The sequence below is a fragment of the Lygodium microphyllum genome, chromosome 1, assembly GCF_053477565.2.
Source record: "Lygodium microphyllum isolate KBCC chromosome 1, Lygodium_microphyllum_v1.1.10, whole genome shotgun sequence".
NCBI classification, from domain to species: Eukaryota; Viridiplantae; Streptophyta; class Polypodiopsida; order Schizaeales; family Lygodiaceae; genus Lygodium; species Lygodium microphyllum.
In genome coordinates this window covers 74,421,025-74,434,028 of record NC_141135.1, presented here as the reverse complement: position 1 = coordinate 74,434,028, position 13,004 = coordinate 74,421,025, and positions in this window count along the sequence as shown.

Genomic DNA, 13,004 nt, shown 5'->3' with positions numbered 1-13,004 from the left:
ACCCCGTGTTCTGCAGCTCTTGCACAATCTCTTTGACAACGTCTTACCCGATTTAAGCTATTTTAGGGGAACGGAATGGGACTATGCCTTATGACAGAGAGGTTGAGCTTTGCATCCCTCTCGTTTCCCATTCTCCTTGAACCAAGTGCAGCGTGAATCCGCTTCGGACCTGGCGTTTCTGCGTAAAGTAGTTCGCTCGGGTCTGATGCTAGTTGCTGTTAGCTAATGACCCATTAGGAAAACCCTAATTCCGGTCGATCCTAAGTGGGAACGGCCAGGATACTTCCGCTACGTGGCAGATGCGGGAAGAACTAGATCGCAAAACCCGTAACATTCCATGGGAGTGCCGGGCGGAGCTTTCTAGACATCCTTTCCGATGGGCTGCTAAGACGTGTCCTGGATGATACTAGGGGACCCGTCACAGAGAGAGCAGAGAAACATGTGTTGCATAATCAAACGAAGCATAATTCTGACTCCATCTTAGTCATCATGCAAGCAGCATGGCTGCTAGAGCAGTTTGAATAACTGCACATCATCACCTTAACCATTAAGAGCAATATTCACTGGAACGTTATTGAGTGGGTAATACTTTTGGAAAAGATTATTGTTTGTGAGATGCAAGGAGGAGTTGATGAGATTTTCTGAAAAGCCTCTGACGGGCCAGGAGAACTACATCAACATGCAATGACATGGTGAGCTGGGAGGAATCGCAGGGTGACGGAGTGTTTGGCAGAATACAAGGTATAGTCCACATGCAAGATGACAATGTGAAGATGGACGTCGAAGGTGATGAGGCAGATGGCGACTTTTTAATCAATGATGACGAATGGATAACTACCATTAATGGTTCGCAGGATGGCGAACTAATTCAACGTTTAAGGTTTTTTTTAAAGAAAAAGCTTAAAAAGCATAACCTTATCGTTTTTAAAGCTAAATGCCTTAAGCTATTTTAGAAAAGCTAAAAGCTTATCAACATGAGAGGGTATAATGAAAACTATTTAAGAGGATGAGTATAAGGGGTTCTCCATATACTCCTTGAACTCTCCAAGAAGACCTTATATGGGAGTGGCTAGAGGTTGAGATTGTATCCCTTGCCCTCCTCGATCTTGGCATCAAACATCAAGGGAGAGAGGCTAGAGGTTAAACTTGAATCCCTCGCCTCCTTGAAGATCTTACTTCAAATTCAGGAGTGTGGGCTTGAGGTGGAACTTGTATCCCTCGCCTTCTTCAAAGTTTGCCATCAAATTCAGAAGCGAAGGTTTGAGGTCGACCTTTAAGCCCCTCGTCTACATCGAAGTTTTCGTCTCATGAGTTGTTCATGAAGAGTGGCTTGAGTTCGAGCTTGGTGCTCCTCGCTTCATTTAAAACCTTTCCTCAAAATTCTAAAATCGCACCTTCTTCTCTTCCCTTTCAAATTGAGAATTCACCCTTGTCTTTTTCGAAACTCTTGTGATCAAATTCAAAAATCTTATGAACATGTAACTTGCCTATATTTTAAATCAAGAATTTGTATCGAAAATCTTATGAACCTATAACTTGCCTATATTTTCAATCAAGAATTTGTATTCTCATTCAAAATTCTTTTGGATAAGTTTTATTTCGTTGAATTCTCCCATCTCAAAGCGTCACTGCAGCGAGCGACTTTCATGAACCCCTATATGAATCCCATGCGACAGTGCATGGTCTCCTTTGAGGTTGGACATTGACATTTCCCGATGATAGTGAACTGAGTAGTGGCATCATGAATTCTTATCTTTCCTTTATTAGGACAATATTTAGCTATATATTCCAACTAGTCGCACTACAACAAAAAGGCCTCTTAGACACACTTTTGGACATGGTTTTTGAATTGAGAGAAAATCTTATGGGCGCATCTATAAGCCTGTCTATTTCTGCGTGTACCATTTCGCGTCTATAGTCACATGTATAAGGAAATCTACATGCACCAATAGACGCGCTTTAGACGTGCATATACACGCATCAATAAATGTGCATACGAAAACCAAAATTATTATTTATTTAATTTCTTTTGCGCATCTACAAGCACGTCTACATGGAAGATTAGACGGACACATAGACACATGCATAGACACGTGCATAGACGTGCATTTACATGCACCAGTAAACGCGATCGCAAAACCAAAAATCTCCTTTTTTTAAGATATTTAATTTCTTTTTATTAATTTGAATTATATAGCGTGTGTACTTTGCATTCTAGACGCGAGTATAGACGCGCATTTTCTGCAATTTAGACACGCAAATAGACACGAAGCACAGAATTAGAAAAAAAAACCAGAGAGCATGTGGTTGCAAATCTCTGGTTTTTTTTTTCCCCTCCCATATATCAAAATGTGCATTTGGAAAAAACACAATGGATCTGAAGGCATGAGAATTGAAAACAAAAATCCATGTATTCATTATAAATAAATGCATTTACATGGGGAGTTTAAGTGCTTGCGACCTAAAGCGTGGCTGCAAGCAGTAGGCTCAAAGATGGATAATAGATATACAAGGAAACAAGGCCATAGAGGAGGTATGGTGCTCCTCTACGAATCTGAAGAAGAAACATCTTCGCTAGCACCACCATCGCTACTAGCGTCGCTATCCCCCTCCTCGCTAGCCTCCACATCGGGGTTCGCCTACACACACAAAAGATCAAGGTTGCTTACGTACAATTGCAAAGAAAAAGTTATAATTAGCTATACTTTTAATAGGAAAGTAAGAAAAACATATCTCCTTTGGCTGTCAAATCCTCATAGCCCGATTGTATTGCTCCTCAGTGATGAGACCCTCCTCATAGAAGTGAAGCCATGTGGCTACGGGGTTATGGCCTCGATGGTAACCTACCTCTCTAGGAGTAGGTATCCTACCAACGATAGTAGTCTGCAAAACAATTATGATATATACAAACAATTATGAGACGCAATGTATTAGAATAAATTATATAAAGATTTGAAAAATATATAAATTTTAAAAAGCTAAAAATCAAAATATACTTACAAACTCTATCTCCCATGACTCTCTCCCGCCCGATCCATAATGCAACGATCCCATGGTTTCCATTTGGATGCGTCGCACCTCTGCGCGCTGGCGACTCTTCACTTTCTCTATTGCTTTCTTCTTGGCTTTCTTCCACTCTATGCGGTGGCACATAGGTGGTTGGCTATAGGCTCCACGCCCCTCCTCTTGTCTCCGCAGTGACTCCCTGGCACGTGTCATGAGGTGGAATCTTTTGTTATGAAGCAAATCCCTCACTTTTGTGCGTCCCCAATCATCTGAGAATCGCTGACCCTCAGGATTTGGGTACCTCCTATGGACTGCCCTCAACACCTCCTGCCACAAGTCTTTATACGTCGCATGCACGACGCTCCTCATATACACCATTACATCCCTTCCTTCATCATCATGGAAGATGCCACCAGTATCTGTAACTCTATAGTACTGGCATACAGGCTCCTCTACGTGGTCTTCTGGTGATAGTGATTGCTCGCCTAGGCAACCCCCACACAAGCCTCGCCCTCCCCCTCGACTCTCCCTCCTCCCTCTCTATCGACTACCCTCTGCCTCGCTGGATTCATGAGTTCACGTGTAGAGCCTGTACATGCATCCAGCGAGGCAAGACATTGCTTGACATCTCTGAGAGGCCTCGATTATGTCAAGATCCATGCATGTGTCAATGATTGTGTCTTATTTCGTGGGATTCATGAGTTCGCACGAGAGTGTCCTATTTGTGGTGAATCAAGATACGAAGTGGAGATGAAGTCAATGGATGTGCCTCGTAAGGTTTTGCAACATTTTTCGATTGTTCCACGTATTCAACTTATGTTCAAGTGTAAGTCTATTGGAAAGCTCATGTCATGGCATGCTAGTCATCGTTCAAGTGATGGAAAATGGAGGATCCTTGCAGACACACCCACATGGCAACATATAGACAATTTGTGGCCCGTTTTCAAAGAAGAGCCAAGAAATTTGAGATTTGGTTTAGGTATGGATGGAATCAATCCATTTGGCATCAAAAGCACATCATACAGTGTATGGCCAGTGGTATTGGTGAACTATAATATTCCTCCATCCATGGCAATTAAAAAGGGACATGTAATGTGTGAACTATAATATTCCTCCATCCATGGCAATTAAAAAGGGACATGTAATGTTGTCCCTTCTGATTCCTGGAAAGCACAAGGTAAAAAACATGGACATTTACTTAGAGCCTTTGATTGAGAGTTATAAATGCTATGGGAAGGTATTGAGGTGCAAGATACAAGCACATTTGCATCCTCTAGAGATTTCACTTTGAAGGCCATGTTGTTGTGGACCATGCATGACTTTCCAGGATATGGAGAGTGTTCATGTACATGTATATAACTCTATATTTGAAATTCAAGACTTGAATCAATTGCATGTTATTAATTTACTTGTTTGTTCAGGTTTAGCCACATCAGGATATCCTGCATGTCCTATTTGTGATCCCTCTCTAGTTTTCTCTAGGCCAGCACGTTTAAAGAAGGTTATCTATGACAATCATCATCGATTTCTTCCTATTGACCATCCCAAATATGTTCTCTCTAGTAATGGAATGACTCCACAATCTCTAACCATTCGAGATTGGAAGGAGAGACGGATTAATGCTGACAGCCACCCTCCACTCGACATGAGTCGGTAAGAAGTATATTTCTCTCGATTGACTTTAAAGTATTTAGCATAATGAATTGTTTACATAATATATTGTTTGTTTGTTAGGTTCTCTATATTTTTTTGTCTTTTGTATTGGACTGAACTCAAGATCAATCACTTGTTGGACCCCATGCACATATTCAAAAATATTGTATCTACATTATGGGATCACTTGACAGGGACTCGTGATTCAGACAATGTAAGGGAGGATTTACGTAACATTGATCGCATGAGATGAGCCTGGCCACACATTGGACCCAGAGGAAAGATTGAGCTACCCCATGCACCTTGGATGCTGTCAAAGAACGAGGAAAAAATAGTGAAGTAACAAATATGTAGCTTTCGAACACCCACAGGAAATATGAGATGTCTCAAGGGAGCCTTCATAAAGAAAAAGAAAAGAGGTGTGGAGCAACTATCTGGTTTGAAGTGCCACGATTGGCACAAAATGATTCAAGTAAGGGTATCTCTAACCATGAATATAGTAATTAGTGGAGTAACTATATGTAAACTTTGGGGTATGATGACTTGTTCCTCAACTAATCATTTGATCTATGAATATTATTTACATTCAGTTCGTACTTCCTACTATCATATCCCATTGTGTATCCAAAGATGTACGTGATATCATTTACAAGATGGGAGAGCTTGTGAGGTGTGTATACATTGTATTTTTTCATTATATATTGCATACATCATGTAGTGAATCTCTTTGAATTTCTACACAAAAATAAACAATTGTCAAATACGTCCTGACAGATACATGAGCTCAAAGGAAATTGATCCAAACACATTGCAAGATGCTCGAGTATTATCTATTGAGGTGGTTTGTTTGGTGGAGGAAATTTTTCCTCGCTCCATTTTGACTACTCAATTACATTTACTCGTACATTTGATTGATGAGATTGCACTTTGTGGGGCAGTTCATGCAAGGTGGATGTTTTTTCTTGAGCGCTTCATGAAAACCTTGAAAGATTTTGTGAGGCAAAAAGCACAGCCTGAGGGAAGCATGGCTGAGGGTTGGTTAGTGCAATTATCCTTTGTTTATATCTCTAAATATCTTGCTGAAGTGGACCCCTCTCAACCACGACTATGGAAAGACGATGAAGACTTGAGGATGATCTCTATAATACCTCAAGGAAAAGGAATGAGTAAAGTGCTAACAAAATAATAACTTCGTAAGTTAAATAGTTTTTGTGTGCTCAATAGTGATGTAATGAGCAAATGGGTGACACTACATAATGAAGCAAGGGCAAGAAGAAAAAACGAAAGACAAGCATTTCACACTAGATATGGACGTAATGTCTCATTTCCAGATCATCTAAATGCGCTCCCACATCAAATTGATATAGATTGGTTACTTGAGGAAATGGAGAGAATGGAAAAGGAGGAGGAAATTAATGTATCTCAAGAAGAGTGGGAATACGCAGGAGGTTGCTTATCAAAGGTGAGACATACTATCAATTAATTTGTTTCTAGTTATATTTTATATAATAAATTGACATGTTTGATCTTAATCTTTTACTACTTGTGCACATTATTCAATGCTATTTGGTGTGAGGGTAAACATCTTCGAACTCAACGTATAGATGAAAAGAGAAATACCCAAGATTGTGGTGTCCTTGCTCACTTCAAGGATGCCAATGGTACCATGGAAGGTTATTGTGGCTTGATCCAAGATATTCTGAAGCTTGACTTCAGACGATTCTTTATATATGTACTGGATGTGAAGTGGTTTAAAGAAGTGGTAACAAATGGTGAGCATTGCACAATTAGACATCATCCAAGTGGTTTTGTAATCATTGAAAGAATGACACATTAGTATTACCTCAACAATGCGAGCAGGTATTATGTAAAAACTAATTTTTTTATATGTATACATGTGATACATATACACAATATAATAAGTATCTAAGTTTCTTGCTTTTGTTTTTCAAATACAGGTTGTGTATCATCCAATGATAGACAATAACCGATGGTGGTATGTCATCCCTATATCTAATCGTTCAAAACCAATATATGGTAATATTACCGACATAGAGATAGCAGATGACAATCCAACAATTAATGATGATGTACATGATGACACCATAATGGATGATATGCGTGATATAGTACAAGATGAACCTCGCGAGGATGTTCAAGGAAACGCAGAAGAGGACAATAATGTGGTTGATGATGATGAAGTTATTAAGCAAAATAGCAACACATCTAATAGTGGGATAGACTTATTTATTTCGTTACCTCTTGGTAACATAGACCTAGAAGTAGATAGTTTAGTAAGGGCTGATCTCATTGAAGATGAGATGGATCATTCACTGTAACATACTTAATTTGCTTAATGATTCAATGTGTATTCTTAATTCTATGGAAAATATCATATGCACATGTGCATACTCAAGAATCAATAGTCAAGTTTAAAGATAAATTGAATTTTCCATAATAAAAAGGAAGTATTTTTTATCATCTTCAAGTAGAGAAATTATGAGATACATGCAATGCTTGCTACTAATTGTATAATAAGGTTTGTGTCGCTTGCCGCTAATTACTTATATCAGGCTTGTCAACTGGAGGAACTGCCATTCATTAGAGAGCAATGCAAAAATAATTATCAACTTTGGTTTTTTTTATTATATTAAGTCCAATTTCAGGTGATTAAATAATTATGCGTCTATATTCGCGTCTATCTGCGCGGATATATAGACACAAAATTCGCGTCTATTTACACGCTCTTTTACACGCGCATACAGACGCAATGATAGATGTGCCCGACTTTGCGCATCTAACATGTGCGTCTATGCCTCGTTTTTGTTGTGGTGCCACAATACATGCATAATCCATTAATGCACTACCTTTGTTTTGCTTGAGCTATCAATGGCTTAAACCACGTCATATCAATTTGGCTATGCTCTACCTCAGATACTTGGTCTTCTTGGGCAATTGGGTCTTCAAAAGTCTTCGTCATGCTTGAATTCAAAGCGGCTTCTCAACATCTTTATTGTCTTCTATCAAACATATGGTTGTCACATTCAATTGCTTGAGAGATAAATTCACTAAGTGTATGCACCTTTGGCATGGTGAGCAAAAGATCCTTAACATCATCTTTCAATCCCTAATATAATTGGCTACTAAAATAATCCTCGTGCCATGTTAAATCAACGCATGAGTTGCCAAAATTTTGATGCATAAACCGAGGTAGGTCCTGACCCTTGGCATAGATTTCTAATCTTTGTTTCAACTACTCTTGCCCTAGTTACTTCTCCAAATGTGAAAGAGAACTCTTGTGTATGAAGGCCTCAAAATTATATAGCAATGGAGATTCCTTTTCAAGCAAGGAAGTAAACCAAGAGAGAGCTATACCTGAGAGAAGAGTTCCTATGAGGCCGACCTAAGAGGCATCATTTGGACAATGATCTAGTTGCATACATAGAAACAATTGTACTTGTTGCAGGAAACCTCTAAATTTTGACCTTGTTCCATCAAAATTTCTCTAAAAGACTGACCTTTGGTTCTTTCCTATGTTGACCATGAAGGTTGCCAATAGCTACTTGACATTTGCCTTGATGTAGGCTTGTCTCTAAAATTTCTTGAAGTTGTTGTTGTAGCTCTTGCACAATTGAGCCCGAAGCTTTTGGTTGCTCTACTTGTAGCTTTGCATTGCTTTCTTAAAGCTCTCTGATTTGCTGTCAGATGCTTTGTAAAGAAGCAACAATACTTTCCATCATGGACTTCATCATGACTAGGCAAGATCATGGTAGTAGAGTCTTGCCAAACTGTTATGAGCATGGCAAGTGCTATTGGAGAGCAAGGATATTGCTCTTACAACTTATAAGAGAAGAACTTGAAAGAGAAATTGAACTAGAACTTGATTGCAAGATAACTCAATTAGAAGAGAACTTGATTACAAGAGAATTCTCACAAGAGTGTAGCTTGATTACAAGACTAGAACAAGACAAGAACTTAACCAAGACTTACCTCATAGGAGCCTTACAAAATGTTGTTGGCAAGAAAAAAGGACTTATAGCCCAAGATCCCTATTTATACTAGAATTGAGGAGGTTAAGAGGAAGCTTTTAGATGACGATATAATTGATGACATAAGCATCATTGACATATGTGCTGGCATAAGCAATGTTGATATAAGCATTGATGTAAGCATCTTCTAGAACTTTCCAAAGAATTATCTAGAATCTTCTTAGAATCATCTAGTACTTTTTTGAGTTTTCTAAAACGTTCCAGAATCTTTTAGAAACTTCATGAAACCAAGGGTTGTACTAACTTGCATATGGATCTTCATATGAAAAAAGGGATGTCTATGTCTTCTCACTTAAATGAGTTTCATTCTGTTTTTAGTCACCTTACTTTGCAGGGTCTTAAGTTTGAGAAGAATGTGAAGTCTCTTTTCTTGCTTGTTACACTACTTGAGTCTTGGGATATATTTTGCATTGCTATGGGTGTGCAAATACTCCTAAAGGTGGCTTGGTAGATCAAAGATGTTGAGAGTGCTTGCCTTACAAAAGAAATAAACGAGAAGAATGTTGATGCAACTTGTACTTCTCATGCACTTACAGTGCGCACAAATGGATTTGAACTTGTATCAAATGGACATGAAAACAACTTTTCTTCATGGGGACTTGCATGAGGATATCTATATGCAGTAGGCTAAGGGCTTTGCGAAAAAGGGTAGGAAACACTGAGTGCACAAGTTGAGAAATAGTCTTTATGGACTTAAGTAAGCCTAGGGAATGGTATAATAATTTTGATGCCTTTATGTATTCATAAGATTACTCTTGTAGTGATATGGATCTATGCCTTTACACGAAGAAGGCCCATGATAACAACCTTATCATTTTGATGCTATATGTTGATGACAGGCCAATTTGCTAGTAGTGCTCATGGTGAGCTAGATGCATTGAAGACACTGCTCAATAGAAGCTTTGAGATGAATGATGTAGAGTATGCCTCTCACATACTTGATATGCATATTATGCACAATTTCTCTAAAGGACTCATGTACCTGCCACAAAAGGAGTACATTCATAAAGTCCTTGGGTGGTTCCATATGTAGGGTGGTAAGCCTGTTGACTACCCATTACCTTCTCATGTGAAGGTCAATCAAGTAGATCGTTCCCAACCAAATGAGGAGAGGGCCGAGATGTCCAAGGTCCAGTGTGCATCTAATAGGTAGCTTCATGTATGCATGATAGCCAATAGACCTAGCATAGCATTTGCAATGGGAGTTGTCGCTCGTTATATGGTAACACCTAGCAAGTGACATTGGGATGCCATGAAGGGTATTATGAGATACCTTAAGGACATTGTAGATACGTATATTTTTTATGATGGCCCATATACCCAAGTCATGGGCTATATAGACTGTGATTATGCAACACATGTAGATAGTGGGAAGTCCATCTCTAGCTATGTCTTCACTTTTGCTAGAGATGTTATTTCTTTTATGTTAGTTTAATTGTGAATTGAAAAGAGGATGTCAAAATCCATTGAAAGACATTCAATAATTAAATTAGCTCCAAGATATTATGGACTATTCTATGTTATTCATAAAAAAATTAATGAGAATGCATTTAGATTGGGTATTCCTCCTCATTGGTAAATTCATAATTCTTTTCATATTAGCTTATTGAAACCTTTTAAGGGAATCCCAACCATAACTCTAGTTGACAATCCTCCATTATTAGAGGAAGATACTGAAATTTTAATACTTAAAGTAATTCTTGACCATGACATGTCCACAATTAGAACCAAAAATCAATATCATTAGTGAAATACAAAAATCATTCCATGGAAGAATCTCAGTTGATTAAAAGGTCAGCTAACTCTGAATTATGACCATCTAATAAATGCCTACCACTCACAATCATATTAAAATGTCCCACAAGCTCAAATTCAATACTGCTAGCATGTGGATCATCATTAGTGTGGTTTTGATTGTTTTATCAAATTGATGACAGTTTTTCTAAAACCCCCAAAAATATTATGGACTTATGGTATTTACAAAATTCAATATGAAAACATGATTACTTTTTACTTTATTTGTATTTGTGGATTTTGTATATTAGCTGCATGATCTGTTACTTGTTACACGATGTTGTGTGTGACACTAGTTACATTATGCCGAGTAGATAGATAGATCAAGAATACTAATGTGCTTATGTTATGGTGAGCAAATTATTAGATAGAGTTATGCAGAATAAATGTTTTGAGAGAGTATTTTTTAATTTTTAGGAACTAATTATGGTTGAGCAATTCAATATGAAATTACTATATTTTTGTGTGTCTCTTAATGTAAGGAAATTGTAAGCGCTCATGTACAATTTATTTATTTGGATAAAAATATTTTGTAAAGCCTAGAAGGCTTGGTTATTATTTCTGTAAACCTTAGTCTAGGAGCAAAAGCATGGTGTTCATGCAAGAAAATCAAAGGCCCAAAAAGGAAATGCTTTTCAATGTTATTTTTTTAGCAAAAAAGCTTAAATGAATCATAAATAAAAGCATGGGGGAGGTGCTCACCAATGCATAGCGGAGATTGTATCCAATCTTGTGTCATGCGTGCTTAGTGCGGTTCATTGGGGGGTCGCTAAGGGGGGGAAGGGGGGGAGGGATGGAGGAGATCGTAGCAATAATATAAGGGATGTGGATAGTAGGATAATCCATGAGAACCACCGCGCTCCAAAATAATCTTGGTAGAAGATGTTGGGGCAGCAAATTCCCTTTGAAGGTGGGCATAAACATGTTGGAATCCATGTATTGATATGGGTTGGCACATGGATATGACAATTGAGGAGATGGGATCAACCTTGAAGGTTGTGGAATATATATGTTTTCTAAAGTACGAGGCCATAAATGAGTAACTCTTGTGGGCCATTGGAGACATCATGAGTCAAAGGCCCCTTTTGGAGGCACTTGATTTGCAGGAAATCGAAAAGGGAATGACATGTTCGACACTATTAACTTGCATAGGTCAAGGACAATGGTTCCAAACATGTTAACCATGCTTTTCCATCAAACAATTTCTACCTTGTAATGCATGTGAATAGGCGTGCATATTACATCTAGAGTTGTAAATCATGTAATGGAACAGGAAATCAAACACTCAATGCAGAGAACACGATATTGATACTGAAAGTCTTCTATAGTTACTTTGTAGAATATGGCAACTGTGCAAACATGTGCATAAGATTGGCACAATAAAGATTAGAGAACACATAAAAATTAAAGTCAGTGCACATTGGGTGCATGAATTGAGGTATATTCAAGCTAAAATAGGTAGTTGTTTAAAGGAAACGTGATGGAACATTGAAAGAAACCGAAAAGATTAAATAACCCCCATTAGCAATTTAGAAAACCTAGTATCATTGAAATCTAGATGTGCAAAAATGAAGTGACAAGTGCACCAAAATAATGGCAATAACTTGAGAACGATTTTGCACTTTGATTGCAATCCATCACTAGTAGGATGTCTGAGGATTGTTGTCTATCTGATCCAAGGCCCAAAGAAAAAGGAAGTCAAAGACAAATGAAGAGTTTAGCTTGCACAAGAAACAATAGCAAATTAAGGCACATCATTGCAAGTATTACCATTAACAACATACAAAAATAGACATTGTACAACAAGCATATAGAAAAGTTTAGATGGAGCTTTGGTAGTAGTAGAAAGATCTATTGCTCTATGTGACCCATTCTATATGGACCAACAAGGACACATACAAAAAGCTCAAAATTAGGGAGAAAACTAATTTGACATCTTGGTTTTCATACTCCACATTGGAAAATAGGGTTATAGAAGCAAATGGCAATGACAAAAATATGATGTAAAGCATCACTCTTCAAAGTAAATGAACTCATGCATACATTGATGACCAGTGTGAGATGAAGCATAAAAGGATTTGCCAGCATGCACATGAGGACCATTATGATTGTCAATGTGGATGACTGAGGTAGAGCCATGTATGTAGGGAACCACTTGTCAAAAGGTATCATGTTTTGTTGGCAAAAAAACCCATTTTGAAGTTTGTTCTATAATCACAATAGAAAAGTGTAGCACATGAGCTGTCCATCATATTAACCATACATTTATCTTAACTTTAAATATTTCCTTTCATTCAAGCAGCTAGTCGAGCACAATCAAGATCGTATAGTACATGTCACCTCTCAAGTTGTCAAATCCAATCCGTTGTCTATATTTGAAAATTGTGGCAATTCTTTAGCCTCAAAAGCCAAAGTACAAAAATGAACTTTGACTAATCAAGCTACTGAAGTGAACAAGGAAAGGTGGAGCATGAGTGAGAGATAATAGTATCCCTAGAAATG